This window comes from Elephas maximus, chromosome 20 (genome assembly GCF_024166365.1).
Source record: "Elephas maximus indicus isolate mEleMax1 chromosome 20, mEleMax1 primary haplotype, whole genome shotgun sequence".
Lineage (NCBI taxonomy): Eukaryota > Metazoa > Chordata > Mammalia > Proboscidea > Elephantidae > Elephas > Elephas maximus.
Window position 1 is genome coordinate 34,914,084 of NC_064838.1, and position 6,687 is coordinate 34,920,770.

Genomic DNA, 6,687 nt, shown 5'->3' on the forward strand with positions numbered 1-6,687 from the left:
GAATCTTCAGCCTCCACAGCCCGTGAGCCAGCAGCCTGCCATCTATCTTGGGTTCATTAGCCCCTGCAGCTACATGAGTCAAAGCCTGTAACCTGACACTTGACCCACAGACTTGGGACTTGCCAGCCTCTACAACCACATAAGACATTTTGAAATAAATCTCTCTCTCTCTCTCTCTATGCTTCACTGGTTTTGCTTCTCCAGAGAAATCAGCCTAAGACATTTGGTACTGACAGTGGTTCTAGAGAAACAAAGTTTTAAGGATGAGTTTTCTAAATTGGTTCTCGAGTCTGTTGTTGTTAGGGGCTGTTGAATCAGTTTCAATTCACAGTGACCCTATGTACCATGGAATGAAAAGCTGTGCCATGCTCACAATCATTATCTTGAGCCCATTGTTGCAACCACTGTGTCAATTCATGTCTTTGAGGGTCTTCCTTTTTTCTGCTGACCCTCTACTTTACCAAGCATGATATCCTTCTCCAGGGACTGATCCCTCCTGACAACATGTCCAAAGTACGTAAGACGCAGTTTTGCCATCCTTGCTTCTAAAGAGCATTCTGGTTGTACTTCTTCAAAGACAGATTTGTTTCTTCTTTTGGCAGTCTATGGTATATTCAATATGCTTCACCAACACCAAAATTCAAAAGTGTCAATTCTTCTTCGGTCTTCCTTATTCATTGTCCCGCTTTTGCATGCACATGATGTGACTGAAAATACCGCGGCTTGGGTCAGGCACACCTTAGTCTTCAAGGGGACATCTTTGCTCTTCAACACTCTAAACAGGTCCTTTGCAGCAGATTTGCCCAATGTAATGCGTCTTTTGATTTCCTGACTGCTGCTTCCGTGGGTTGTGGAGCCAACTAAAATGAAATCCTTGACAACTTCAATCTTTTCTCCGTTTATCACAATGTTGCTTATCTGTCCCCCCACATGTCTGTCAGTTTGTTGTACTGTGGGGGCTTGCATGTTGCTGTGATGCTGGAAGCTATGCCACCAGTATTCAGATACCAGCAGGGTCACCCAAGGCAGACAGGTTTCAGCTGAGCTTCCAGACTAAGACAGTAGGAAGAAGAACCTGGTACGTCTACTTCTGAAAAGAACTAGTCAGTGAAAACCTTATGAATAGCAGGAGAACATTGTCTCAGGTCTTAAAGATGTTAATGACTCTGCTTCCAGTAGTAAAGAGGGCACTGGTGGGGGATGGCAATAGAAACACACAAAACATCATCGCTAATAGAGCAAGTATTGATGAGAGGCAAGGCTCTGGGTTATTACATGTTTGACACTTTTCTACAGCTTTGTCAAATAAGAAGTATAAGGAAGCTGGTTGGTTGCTCCTACTTTCACTAGACAAAGTGGTGAAAGAAAGAGACGAGCTCAGGGCTTCAGAGACACAGCTCAAGTGTTGCATAAACAACTTCAAGGTTGCCACTTGTACCTTGAAAGCAAGTCTTATTTCCTCTAGTAACAGAGTTGATACTACTGAAAACCAAGCTCAGAGTTTTATTGTCCAAGAGTGGCTGAATTACAATGGCAATTGAATTCTCAACCTCGAATGGTGTCTGAAGTTAAAATGAGGGCATTCATTGGGAAGAAATGGGATCCTGAAACTTGGGGTGGGAACATATGGGCAGATAATCAGGAAGCTGGGGACACTGTGCACCTAAATTCCATTGAATAACTCCTGCCAACAGAACTAGTCCTCTTCCATCTAAAGAGATTACTCCATCTTTGTCTGCTAAGCCACCCTCCCCAGTAAAATCACTAGCCCCTCCACCCCCATCTGATGAGATTAAGCCAGCTGTGTCTTAAGATCCTTTGTCTATCTCCTGGGTCATCACCTCAGACAGATGTCTAACAAAACGTTGCTGAATGTTCTCAGAACACATCCCCACCACCCATTTTTGCTTCTAGACCTATAACTAGACTTAAGTCCCATCAAGCCCCAAAAGGTGAAGTACAAAATGTGAGCCAGGATGAGGTATAATACACTCCAAAATAACTGCTTGACTTTTCTAATATGTACAAACAGAAACCTGAAGAATATGTGTGGGAATAGCTATTAAGGGTGTGTAGGATAATGGTGCAAGGAACACAAAGTTGGATAGTCTGAGTTTATTGATATGGGTCCACTAAGCACAGATTCTTCATTCAATGTTTCAGCTCGAGAGGTTAGTAAGGATCTAATAATTTGGTTGGTTCATTGAAGAATAGATTGTGCTTTGGAATACACTGAATCAAGTTGAAGTACCAGACCTGCCTTGCTATACCGTAGAAGAAGGTATCCAAAGACACCTTAGAGTAGATTTATCAGGTTAGACCCACAGACTCACACATGGAGTGTGCAGAGGACCCATTTTTTGCAATGATGAGGGACAAATTTGTGAAGGGATTCCTAGTATCCTTGAAGACTGCTGTGATTGCTATTTTATGTAAGTCAGATTTGACAGTGGGAACTGCCCTAACTGAATTAAGACACCTAACTACAATGGAGCTGATTGGGACCCGTGGTAGTGATAGGGGCCAAGTGGTGGCACTCAATTGACAAAGACAAGGTGGGTGTGGTTACCATAACAGACAGCGGAGTCAAAGTAGTAATCAGAATAGTCTGACTCGAATGGACTTTTGGGGTTGACTACTTAGTCATGGTGCCCCTAGGAGTGAAACAGATGGGAAATCTACTAAATATTTACTTGATCTGTACAAGCAGAAGAACTCTAGGTCAAGTGAATGGCAGTCTAACTCAAATTGCCACAATAGTCGCAGCCCCTCAATCAATTCCCAGACATGAACCAGTTTACAGACTCACAACCTCTTGAGGAAGGACCCTACTACACTGTCAAAAATTTATACTGTTAATCTTTCTCCCAGCCTTCCCCAAAGGGATCCATGTGCTTTTATGAGAGTGCCTGTTCGCTGGGGAAAAGGAAATAATCAGAATTTTCAAGAATTAGCGGATACTGGCTCTGAACTGACACTAATTCCAGGGGACTCAAAATGTCACTGTGACCACCTGTCAGAGTGGGGGTGTATGAAGGTGAGGTTATTAATGGAGTCTTAGTTCAGGTTCGCCTCAGTGGGTCCAGTGGGTCCCAAACCCATCCTGCAGTCATTTCCTCAGTTCCAGAATGCGTAAGTGGAACAGACATACTCAGCATCTGGCAGAACCCCCATATTGGATCCCTGACGAGTATCATATAAGGGGTATTATAGGAGGAAAAGCCAAGTGGAAGGCATTAGAACTGCCTCTATGTAGCAAAATTGTAAATCGAAAGCAACATCGCATTCCTGGAGGGACTGCAAAGATCACTGCCACCATCAAGGACTTGAAAAAGGATCCAGGGGTGGTGATTCTCACCACATTCCCATTCAGCTTACCTATTCGGTCTGTGCAAAAAACAGACGGATCCTGGAGAATGACAGTATAATATCGTTAAGTTTAACCAGGTGGTGACTCCAACCGTAGCTGACGTTGCAGATGCGGTTTCACTGCCTGAGCAAATGAATACAGCTCGCGGTGCCTGGCACGCCGTTTTCTTGATTCTGGTTTCAAAGGAACACCAGAAGCAGTTTCCCTTCAGCTGGCAAAGCCAGCAATACACCTTTACTGTCCTACCTCAGAGGTATACCAGCCCTCCAGCCCTATGTCATAATTTAGTCCACAGGGACCTTGATTGCCTTTCCCTTCCACAAGATGTCACACTGGTCCACTACACTGATATTAGGCTGACTCAACAAGTAAGGAAGACATGCCAATCACTCTGGACTTGGTAAAACATTTACATGCTACAGGGTGTGAAATTAATCCAACAAAAATTCAGGCACCTTCCATCTCCGTGAAATTTCTAGGGGTCCAGTGGTGCAGGGAATGTCAAGATATTCCTTCCAAAGTGAAGGATAAGTTACTCTCACAATTAAAAATGAGGCACAACGCCTGGTGGGCCTTTTGGAGTTTGGAGGCAACATATCCCTCACTTGGGTGTGCTCTTCTAGCCTATTTATCAATTGATTTGAAAAGCTGCCAGTTTTGGGTGGGGCCCAGAACAAAAGAAGGCTCTGCTACAGGTTCAGGTGGCCATGCAAGCTGCTTGCCACTCGGACCATATGTCTGGCTGATCCAATGGTGCTTGAAGCGTCAGTGGCACAGAGGTGCTGTCTGGGGCCTTTGGCAGGCCCCTATTGGTGAATCACAGCACAGACCCTCATGATTTCAGAGCAAAGTCCTGCTATCCTCTGCAGTTAACAACCCACCTTTTGAGAAACAGCTTTTGGCTTGCTACTCGGCCTCAGTAGAGGCTGAATGCATAACCATGGGCCACCAAGTCACCAAGCAGCCTGAGTTGCCCACCATGAACTGGGTGTTGTTTGACCCAGAGTCATAAAGACAGGCATGCACGGCAGCACTCCATCATTAAATGGAAGAGGCGTATGAGACCAGGCCTGAGCAGGACCTGAAGGCACAAGTTACATGAGAAAGTGGCCCAAATGTCCATGGTCTCCACCCATCACACTACCTTCCTTCTCCTGTCGGTACCTATGGCCTCATGGGGAGTTCCTCACGATCAGTTGACTAAGGAAAATTAGTGCCTGGTTTACGGATGGTTCTGTGCGATATGCCAGCAGCACTTGAAAGTGGACAGCAGCAGCACTGTAGCCTCTTTCTGGGACCTCCCTGAAGGACGTGGTGAAGGGAAATGCTCCCAATGGGCATAACTTCAAGCAGCGCACCTGGTTTTTTGTTCATTTTGCTTGGAAGGAGAAATGGCCTGGTGTGCAATGGTATACGGATTCATGGGTTCTGGCCAATGGGCTTGGCTGGAATGATCAGAGATATGGAAGGGACACGACTGGAAAATTGGAGATAAAGAGGTATGGGGAGGAGGTATGTAGATAGACCTCTCTGAATGGGCCAAAGACGTGAAAATATTTGTGTCTCATGTGAATACTCACCAAAGAGTGACCTTGGCAGAGGATTTTAACAATCAAGTAGATAGAATGTCACGTTCTGTGGAAACCAGTTATCTCTTTCCCCAGCCACTCCCATCATTGCTCAGTGGGCTCACGAACAAAGTGGTCATGGTGGCAGGGATGGAGGTTATACATGGGCTCAGCAACATGGACTTCCACTTACCAAGGCCAACTTGGCTACAGCCACTGCCCAATCTGCCAGCAGAAGAGGCTAACACCAAGTCCCTTACATGGCACTAATCCTAAAGGTTGTAAGGCAGCAACCTGGTGGCAGGTTGATTACATTGGACTGCTTCCTTCAAGGAAAGAGCAGTGTTTTGTTCTCATTGGAATAGACATTTATTCTGGATGCAGCTTTGCCTTCCCTAAACGCAACGCTTCTGCCAAAACTACCATCCGTGGATTTATGTAAGGCCTTATCCACCACCATGGTATTCCACACAGCATCACCTCAGAAAAAGGAAGTGACTTCACAGCAAATGAACTGTGGCAATGTGCCCATGCTCAAGGAATTCATTGTTCCTACCATGTTCCCCATTATCCTGAAACAGCTGGTTGACAGAATGATGGAATGACCTTCTAAAGCCACAATTACGGTGCCAGATAGGTGGCAATACCTCACAGGATTAGGGCAATATTCTCCAGGAAGTTATATATGCTCTAGACCACTGTCCAATATATGGTGCTGTTTCTCCCATAGCCAGGATTCATGGGTCCGGAATCAAGGGGTGGAAAGGGGAGTGGAACCACTATTACCCCTAGTGACCCGCTTAGAAAATTTTTGCTTCTGGTCCCTACAACCCTATGCTTTGTGGGTCTAGAGGTCTTAGTTCCAAAGGGAGGAACACTTCCACCAGAAGACCTAAGACTGATTTCACTGAACTGAAAGTTAAGAATGCCACTCGGCCACTGTGGGTTCTTCATGTTTCTGGATTAAAAGGCAAAGAAGGGAGTTACTGTATTGGCCAGTGTGATTGATCCTGATTATCAAGGGGAAATCAGACTGACATTATTACATAATGGAGGTAAAGAAAAGTATATATTGAATACAGGAGATCCCTTAGGACACCTCTTAGTTCTACCATGCCCTATAATCCAAGTCAATGGAAAACTACAGCAGCCCAATTCCGACATTACTAATGGCCCAGGTTCTTCAGGAATGAAGGTTTGGGTCACTTCACCAGGCTAAGAACCACAACCAGCCCAGGCGCTTGCTGAGGGCAAAGGGAATATGGAATGGATGATAGAAGAAAGCAGTTCTAAACACCAGCTATGACCACATAACCAGTTACAGAAACGAGGACTGTAATTGTTATAATTATTCCTTCCTTTTTGTATACGTGCATCTTTTTGTTTTCTTCACTTATAAAAGATGTAAAGGGGCTAGCATGTTTTCAGTTGTATGCATGTTAGTTATATCATGTTAGGCATAAATAAATAAAGACGTTGTAGTTGTCTTTATTTAGAGATTACGTACGGTTTAAGGAGACGTGTACAGGTGCCAACTTGACAAGGGGTGGACTGTGATGGTTTATGTTGTGTGTGAACTTGGTTGGGCCACGATTCTCGGTGGTTTGGCAATTACATAATGATGTAATTATCCTCCCTTTTGTGATATAATGCAATCATCTCCATGATACAATCTGATGTGATCAGCCAATCAGTTGTACGGGGAGTTTCCTCATGGGTTAGGCCTGCATCCGACATATACGGACATTC